Genomic DNA, 10,145 nt, shown 5'->3' on the forward strand with positions numbered 1-10,145 from the left:
GGACTGTGAGGCAAATGTTAGCACGATAGCAATAATTTAAATCAGAGGTTTTATCTCTGCTGAGCCACTTCTTTTTTAATCCTGTGTGCTTCTAGATAATAAAGCACTTTGTTACTAACTTTTTATATGCGCTTACAGGCATAGAAAACATTGTGAGTGGGCTGCATTTGGGATATTTAGTTGCAGCTGTGCCAGGTTCCTAATAATAACAATTTAATTGTTACAATCATGGACTCATCTCAGTTGCTGTGTGAACTTTAGATAGACACTCAATAGCCTACTGAATTCAGTAGGAGCTTCTCTTCTAGTGAAAATTACAAAGGTTTAGAAAAGGAGTTCATCCTCTTGTGGATCCATGAGTGCTAATTGTACTTCTTCCAATTGCTCGTCGTTGCTCCCTGGCTGTACTTTCTTGCCTTCACAGCTTGTTTTCCAGCTGAGCAGTCCCTGTACAGCTCCAGTTCTGCTTCAGAAGAAAATATATCAGATTCAGTGTGAACTCAGCAAGGAGGGATTTCGTCAGCTCTGTCATAGCTAAGATGCTGTAGCTGTGCTCTTCCCTGTTTTTAACTGACATAATTGTGCTGTCAAAATGTTGTTGTGTAAATCAAGCTGCAGTGTGTTTGCAACATCAGTGCTAATGTGGCTGGTCTGACACTTCCTTCTAATTACAATTTGCATATTTGCAACAGTTGGCTGAGCTGCAGGAGGTGCTGAGATGGGATGTCATGTCAGGGAGGCTGGAAGGAGCTGGAGAGCTGCCTCCAAGCACAGTGTGCAGTGGCCCCACAGCCAGACAGATCCAAACTTTCCTGCTGGCACCCACAGGAAAGAGGGAGAGAGGGAGGAAGAGAGGCCAGTGATGCAGCAAATGAAACTTGCACCAGCAAGGACAAGGCCTGGTTCAGCTACCTAGAACATGGGATTCTGCTTGGAATCCTGGTCTGCTGGGGGCAGATGGGCTCCATCTGTCAGACAAGGGCAAGAGCATCATCAGTCACAGGCTTGCCAAGCTGGCAGGCAGGGCTTTAAAGTTTCTGTGGGAAGGACCTTCAGCCCATCCCACTCCTATCAGCTGAATGCCAGGCCAGCAGGAGATGCCCAGAGCCTGGAGAGAGGTCGCATGTCAGCAGGAGAGCCCCTGAAGGGCAGCACAAAGCAAATCCAGCCAGTCCAAAGTTTCACCGGGGCCTAGATTTAAATGTAGAATGCTAGATTTAGATGTAAATGTGTGTAGCATGGGGAGTAATTAAGAGGAGCTATAAATGTGTACAGATCTGCAGGGCTGTGGAATCATGGACATGTGTGGGATGGATCCTATGACCAGAGTACTGGAATGAAAGGATTCAGGTACTTCAGGAAGGACAAGGAAGAGCTGTAACCATCTATGTTAATGTCCAGCTGGAGTGCATGGAGCTGTGCCTGGGGCTGCATGAGGAGCTGGCTGAGGGCTTACGGGTCAGGATGAAAGGAGGGCAGGACAGTGGCATTATAGTGCTAACCAGGAAGAATGAGTGGAAGAGGCAGCCTGGTCTTCATGTATTCTTTCAGCCACCCCAGTATCTGTTGGAGGGCAGAGCATAGGTGATCCAGGGGGTTGCTGGAATACATTGATGGTCACTTCTTTCTCCAAGTGACAGAGGAGCCAATGAGGAGAGGTGCCATGCTGGACCTCGTTCTCACAAGAAAGGAGGGGCTGGTGGGGGATGTGAAGCTCCAGGGCAGCCTTGGCTGGAGTGACCAGGACATGGTGGAATGTTGGAGTGTTAGGGCAGTGAAAAGGGTGCACAGCAAAGTCCCTGCCCCAGACTCAAGGAGAGCAGACTTTGGCCTCTTCAGGGATCTGCTTGGCACAGAGCCATGGGATAAGGTCCTGGGGGGGAGAGGGTTCCAAGAAAGATGGTCAGTATTCAAGGATCACCTCTCCCAGCTGAGCTGACCCTATGTGGAATCCTGTGACAGAGGCAGTACAGTTTCTTAGCTGCTTTCTTACTTGGCTGCAGAGATCCTGTAGAGTACTAAAAAGGCCTCTAGGACAGATTACATTAATGAGGGATTCTGAGATCTGTACTACAATGCTTCCTGAAAATTTGATGTGGTACATATCAATATATGAGGCAAACACTTTGTCATGATTATAGCAGTCCTCAAAGAGATTCATTGGGAGTGGTAGGAATGGGAAGGAGTAAATACTTGCCCAGACAGGCTTTACAGTGTCTTTTGTCACATGTGGTACAGAGCAGAAAGAGGAACCAGACATTTTTCTGTGATAACCATAGATACTGAAATGAGAAACAGCAAGCATGGAAATTCAGCCAATAAAAGATGGGTATATCTGGCTGCTGTGGAGAGCTTTTAAGCCTTTCAGATCTGTGTCTTCATAACTGAAGTGTTATCATGCAAGGTGTTGTTTAGCAAAATTGTAACTCAAAGAATTTTTATTTCAATGACTGAGACTGAAGTTTTGCTGCAGAGAATGCTGGAGTAGGGAGCACAGACTGATTCCTTTCTGCTTAGCTCAAAAAATCTCCAAAAAACTATACTTTTTAAAGTGACCCTTTAAATAGCAAACATCTATTACTATTAGGCTCAACAACAAAATCTTTTCTCCTTTGCAAATCCCCTCTGAATGTCCAGCATATATTTTTTATAATTCTAGGCTGAGGTCTTTATCAAAGCTTAGTTGAGGAGCATGGTACATGACCATTGACTGCACCCCTCAATGCAGTTGTTCTGTTGAAATTAAATGCCTCAGTTCCTCCACTCTGCACACCTCTCAGCCCAAAAGGCAGTACCCAAGAGGTTTTTATGGTTAATGTAAATTACCATGTCCTTCAGAGTGAAGTTGCTGAGAAGCAGCTGCAAACACACATTTCCTTTAGCATTGAATACTGTGTGGCCTACAGGTCACAGATCAGTGGCAGCTGCCTTTGGACCAGTGGCAGCTCCTCTTGGCTCATTTTGCTTCTCCCCTTCCTTGTACACACCTGCTCCTGGGGCATTCAGGCAGATGTTCCCTAAGGAGATCTTCTGGAATAAGATTGGATGCAGATTCTTGTGTGTCTGCCCCTCTCCTACCTTTCACCTCTTGTATCTGAATGGCCAGCTCCAGAGCATAAAAACAAGTGGAAAGGAGATACAGAAATGCTAAATGAGCATTTAGCTGTTCATTTATCATTGGTAACCTGTTTGTTTGGGGCAGACATTGCAAGATTAATTGGCAAAGAAGCATGAAGCAGAACTGGCTGGCAGGGAGCCCCTTAATGCCCAGCACTAGGGCCCTTTTTGCCTTGCTTGGAAGAAAACATGGTAACTCACATCCACAGCCTTGAAATTAATCCTATTAGACACTGTTTTGAAAAAAAATCAAGAGGCATGCAGCTTTCCACTTGGATTAATCCAGAGTGAATCTATTGTAGAGACAGCCCCTCCCATCGTGCCTTGTATTTCCACATGCTCTTGAATGAAAATGAGCTTCAGCCTGTTGCAAGTTTCAACTGTTCCAAAAATCCAGGAAGATAGGGAGAAGATGTGACAGCTTGATCTGTTTTGCTTATTCAATTAACAGACCATCCAGGGAATAGAAGATTTATGAGGAGCTCTCACTGTCCTTGATGATCCCTGATGGGAGAAGAACAAACCATCCACCCTTTTCCATAACTGAAACACCACAGCAACACTTTGTCCAGGCCTGTCCTGTTCCTCAGACCCATTTTAAGGCAGGTGGATATTCATGGGGATCTCTTCTTAGCTACAGATGTGTTATCACCACCCTTCAGGATGGACACCACTCTTGCAGTGATTTACTTTTCTTCTCTGCAATAAAACAGAAAAGCAAAGGGTTAAGAAAAAACTTTGGTACCTCTCAGTGGACTGCGAAGGAGAGTAAAATGAGACACTCCTAAGTTAGAGTAAGCCCTGCAACAGGAGAAAATACTAAAGAGAAAATAATGAGATTGGGAGGGAAAATGTTGCTTTGATATTACTGCACTGAGTATCAGTAGTGAGGCTTGCAGAGGCTAATTGCAGTAAACTCATACACAAACCCTACATTTGCAAGCAAGTGAAAAGAAATTATTTCAGGTCAAGGAAAAGGGTCCCAGACCTTGCCATATCTGGCAGGTTTACTGGCAGCAGAAAGATGGGGATTCTTTTACCTTCTGTATGCACAGAAGTGTTAAGAAGTGCCTGTATCTGCTGGATTTCACTCCATGCTCATTAGCTCTGCTCCCATTACAGTCCCAGAAATGTAGGCCTTGGGAAGAGGCAGCGTTTGTGTTTCATAATGCCCTCTACAGGGTCTCAGAAGCAAAACACCTGCTTCAAGTACTGGAATGTGTTGTTTTAAACATTATGTAACAGTGGTTTGCACACTCTAAGGAAGAAAGCTGAAATATGTTAATAAGCAATACTCTGCTACCTTTCTATGGCTAAGGTGGAAAATTGCACATCTAAGTAACTTATTGATTAAAAGAGCCTTTAAATAACAACAAAACTGCACAGTGATCTCTTCTACTTTCTGTTATCAGGGGATGTGTTGCCAGCCCAGCAAAAGTCTGCATTTTGTGAAGCTGGAAAAGGCTCAGATTGCTATTCCACTCTTTCTCCTGGCCTGAAAACAGAATTCTGGTTTTTTTAACGTTGCCATTTGATACTGCACAGTTTTTGGGAAATCAACATATTCCTATCTGTTAAACAGTGCTTTTTAGTGTGAATTTGGCTCCACTTCTGGAGAGCCAATAACATTTGAATGCATTCCAATTTCCATTGTAACTCATGCTTGGAAGTTTGGCCAGGCTGGAAACTTGCAGAATAGCTTGGGTTGCATGAAAACAAACATTGCAGAGCTGAACACAAGGCCCTTAAAATCAATGGGAGACTTTTCTATTGACTGCCCTGGGTCTTGAGGCCGACCATGGCTCTCTGCTTGGCCTGAAGGTTTCAGGCAAGTGCTTGCACATTGTGTTTGTGTCTGCTCACTGAGTCTGTGCTGGGCAGCCACAGGGACAGGGCATGACTCAGCTCTGCCTCAGCACTCTCACAGGCTGGATCCTTTTCCCCCACTAGGGGTAGGGCTGCTATTGCTCACTGTTACACCAATTTCTGCTGAAATGAAACATTTGGTCTGAAATTTTTCACACTGATTTTTTTCCCTGAAATAAAAGTATATATAGGTTTTTAAAATTATTGTGTGTTTGGGTAGTATTCCCTTATTTTGGAACAGGGATTTATTATATAGTAAGAATGATGCTTCGTATCAGGGAAAACTTTTTTATTCTGTAGCCAAATTTGAATGAATTTTCAGTTATGAAAAAATAAACAAATGGGAAGCTCCAAGCAGTATGATGAAATGCAATCTGTCTGTGGGCTAGATCCTGCTATACCATCAGAAGGGTGCTGAAAATCCACATTGGATCTGATGCCTACCTGTATGTTCTCTTATGTTTTGGGCTTGAATAATGTCTGACCATTTTCAAAAGGAAAATTGGTTGGTTGGTGGTTTTCTTAAGGCAGATGTTTCCTTTCTCACATAGATGAGTAATTAACTTGTTTTTAAATCTCTCACAGCAACTTTGTAATACTTCTCATGTTTTTGGCATAAGCTGCTCTTGGCATATGGGCAAAAAGGAATAATACCCTTCCAAGTAACTGTATCTATCATGTTGGATCATTAAGAGAACAGGCTGAAAAAATGTGATGCTCTTAGAGTTATGTACATTGGTTTTTACACATCACTTCCAGTATTTCATCCTTCTTTTAGGAAAATGGGTAGGTGCAATTTCTCTCTCAATCAAGATTTAATGCCACAGGAGGCAGGGAAAATATGAACTAGTCTGTTGCTCTTTATTCCCTGGCCAGTTTCAATCCTCAGCCCACTCTGTATTGGCTTCATTTTCCTTTTACTGCCAGATATTTATCATAGGATTTATTTTTCCATTGTACTCTTCATGAAACTGTGATAAAGAGCTTATTTTACTATCTTAAAGTCTTTAGAACACACAAGATTAGAGCTTGCAAGTATTTAATTCAGGATAATTTCAGAAGAGCAATTAAATTTGCAACTGTACTTTGGAAGATAGGATCATTGTGTATATTTTTATTGTAGTGTAATAAGTAAATGTGCCACAAACCTTCATTTCCATGGCATAACTCTCTTGTGAGTGGTATTGGGGATAGCATTTAAATCAAAGGAGGCTGTAATGCTCCAGTTCAAACCTTAGATGTCAGCTATGATGTCAAACTCCTACTGACTTCGAGGAAGCTGTAGATAAATTAACCTGTAGCTTGAATTCCTAAATCTACCCCAGTTTGAGTATTTTGTTGGGTTTTATATACTTTTTTGCCTATAATGGTGAAACTAGCTTCTAAACAATTTTCTGTGGAATAAGGGGCTCTGTAAGTTCTGTCAGCTCCTTTTATTGATACACTCCTTACTGAAGATAGCATGTAGGGAGAGCCAGATTCAGCTCCTGCCCTCATCAGCAATCAGGAAGATAATAAGGTGCCTTTAAATGCTTTTCTTTCTTTACCCCTCTTCAAGATAAAAGTGTATCAACAGAGAATTCTATAGCAAGCTGAGCTGGTTTTGTAATTATAATGACTGCCAGTTGAATCAGGTAAAATTAATTCACTCCAATTGCTTCTCTATTGTGGTTATTTTTAAAGGATTTTGCCTCACAAAATGTGTCTTCACATGAATGCATTTTAAAGGAAGTATCACAAAGCATTTTGTAGTGTAAAATGGGTTTCTTTGGTGTGTGGGTGACAGCTGAATGCCACAGTGGACCATTGAATAATTGCTCACAACTGGGGGAGCCCTGGTGGTCCCATTGGGGTCAGTTACAGAGCTCAGGTCATTTGCAGATGAGTGCCTGGGTAAGTGACTAATCAGGCATGGCCACTGATAATGGGGGACCTCTGTGTCTTAAAGGAGACTGAGGGCATGCAGTGGGCCCTGGCCCACTTGAGTAGTTCTTCATTGAGCTGACTGGACTAACAATTGCACTTCTCTAAGCTTGTTTCCCCTTACATCAATATCAGTTGTGTTTCCCTTGTCTTTCAGTGACCTTGCAATCCATCTATTCTCTGTTAGATCGTGACTGGCTGGCCAGGGCCAGGGGCCAGCTCACTGCACTCCCATACATGTTGGTTTTGCTTGATAATAATTTCCTTAGATTCATTGTTACTAATGCCATGGAAACAATGGATTGTTTCCATTCAATATTTTAAGTTGGGAGATCAGAAGCAAAGTTGAATGCCAGATTTTTATTAGTAATTATAAAAAGAGATGGAAAAAAAGAAAATTCCAGTTGATCTCATATAAGCTGTGGGATGTAAGATAGAAACTGTGCCCACAAAGTAAGAAGTGTTTGTTTTTATTAAACAAGCAAACAAACAAACTTACCTGCACAAGTTGCTGTTTCAGACTTGGTATAATTTTTGGTGCTGCCAGATGATTTTTTTTCCCTAGTCTACTCAAAGATGCTGAGTTCTATTTAGCCTACAGAAAATCTGGATTTTAAGCGAAAGTTACTAATCTGATCACCCAGTCATTCACTCCAGAAGACAGGTAATGATGGAAGTATTCAGTGTGTATTTGTGGTGATTCACTTTGTGACTATAACCTCCTTAGACTGAAATAAATTTTTACCTGCAGCCTTTTCTCACTTGTGCTTCTTTCACCTACTCTGTATGCAATTTGAACTGACATAGGGCATAATTCTTGAATAAAAACCTTCTAAAAATCTTTCTCTTGAAAACCAGCTTACTCTAGGTTTGCATATTTTTCTATTGCCTAAAATATTTTGGGCAAGGGTCAATGGCAGTCATTTGCAATTGCTGTGCAGCTTTCTGAGTCATGATTTTCTAAGCTCAAATGACTGTTCCTTCAGCAGATCTGTTTCTGTAATGCTTTTTTTTTTTAGATTTTAACCCTGTTGAGTTAAATTTGTGATTTCAACAGTTCATTCTATGTTTTTTCTAATAGGGGACTTCCAAATATTCACACATATATAGACTGTGCTACAAGGTGTTACTTTTGGAGAAAACCACAGCTATGTCTCAGGAGGGGAAAATTTTAATCTTTATAGACCTAGTCATGAACCTGGATATGGCAGTCAGGCTGAGTTCAGTGAGTCTGGGCTGAGCTCTGCCAATCAGGTTTTAAAATTGAGATACAAAGGAATGAAAGGCATCTTCATGTTCTACACTGGGCCTGCTGTGTGGATGATTCCATGTGAGATCTTCCAGGTTTTCCAGCCCCCCCCACATGGCCACCTTTTCACCAAATTGGTGACACCAGTTGTGGTGCACTGACACCACAGCTGCTCTTGGTGAGCTCTGCCATGTGGGGAGCCTGAATGGGGAATGGTTTGGCCTTTTCTCATCTCTTATGATTCACCTCACCTGCCTTCTCTGTGTTATTGATCTGAAATGCTCAGCAGAGGGGAGGAATTCAGTGTGTTCAGCAGGGTGAATATGATCCACAATGCTGCTCTGCTGTGTGATAGGGAATACATTGAAAGGGGCTAATATTCTTTTGCACAGAGATCCCTCTGATTTACCTGTGGAGATTTAAAACTATCCAATGAAACATTTCTCCCACTCACTCTTGGCTTCTGCTGATCTTTCAGCTGGTTTCCTGAATTCTGCTGTCCTTACTTACATCTGAGCTGGGCAGCATAAAACACATAAACTTTCTGGTTTTGGTGCTTATGATTACCTTACAGGAGACAGAGAATTTTATGTGTATTCTCCAGGATTCCTTCAAATGTGCTGATCAGCAGATATGCATGCCTGCAAGCCAGCTCAGTAGAACAATTGTGAAATAAAAACACAGTAGTACACAAAGCAGACTTACTGTAGGTCTGGGGTATTAGAGTTTTCAGAAGCCTTTAGAGAATTTTGGAAAACAAATCCTATTGAGAGTCAAAAATATTTGTATGGGTAAATTCTTCAGCCATTATGGAAAAACTTCTCATAAATGAATAAATATAGAGAAAATCAGTGTATCCACTCCCAAAGAAAGAAAACAATTTCAGGAAATACACTCATTTCAAATGACAACAGGCAAAACAACCTGAAAAACCTATAGTTTATATAAGAAAATAAAAATTGCTCCAAAATTAATTTCAAATTTATTTTACAATATTTACTTTGGGTGTATGGATTTTTTAAAAGCATACTTATCCTAACCAATGCCTAAATCTAGATTGAACCTAAGTGTAACTGCTGTGAACTATATGTGTACATTCTTGGATAATTTTTAAAAGAAAACATATGTTTGTACTGTTTGTATTCTAAGAAAACCCAAGATTTACATATGTATCTTAGCTTCTCTTCCAGTACTTTCTGAACACATGCAAGGAAGTTGCTTTATGTTTAAATTTTGTTTCAAATACAAGAGGTTTAATTTAATTTTAAACAAAGGTCAAGGTTTGTTCTAATGGGTAAGGATGTAAGAGAAGCAAACAAGAGAACAGGGTTACCTTGGTACCTTCCCAATCCTTTACTGTTGAGGAAGCTCTTCACTCCCTCTTTTGAATTTTAAGACAGGATACCTGGCTGTAAAATGTCAAATAAAGTAGAATAACTGCTGTCAGAATCCAACTGTTATAATTGAAAGAAAGGAAACCTTACAAGAAAAAAAAATATTAAAGGAAAAGAGAAAGGCACTTTTGACTCTTAAAACAGAAATTATAATAATGCAGTGAAGTTCTTTAAGGCAAGTTGTAGTTACATCAGCCTGGAGCTGAGATGTTCTGAGGCCTGGAGTTTGTAGAAGGTCTGTAGGAATTGCAGGCAGCAAGAAGAATGGAGAAAAAAAGCAAAGATATAAATGCATCACATTGCCTATCAGAGGGCTAAAGCTGAGAAAAGAATGGTTTGAATGAGACTTCTCTAGGACTGCAGAAGGATGTTTCAGTCTCTAGCTGAAAGCTAATTTCACTCTGAGTAAGGGACTGAAGGACCAGAGGGAGGTCATGGCGTTTGAGAGATTGGTAATGAACTTTCAGAAAGTCAGGGAACAACAGGAACAGAAATAGTCAGCTGGGAAATGACAGCATCTGTTTTGGAGGTCTACAGGCTTCCCTTGTGACTAGGGGAAAGAATATAGCAGTTTCTGTGCTAAGTCAGAATAGATG

This window comes from Ammospiza nelsoni, chromosome 8 (assembly GCF_027579445.1).
Source record: "Ammospiza nelsoni isolate bAmmNel1 chromosome 8, bAmmNel1.pri, whole genome shotgun sequence".
Taxonomy (NCBI): domain Eukaryota; kingdom Metazoa; phylum Chordata; class Aves; order Passeriformes; family Passerellidae; genus Ammospiza; species Ammospiza nelsoni.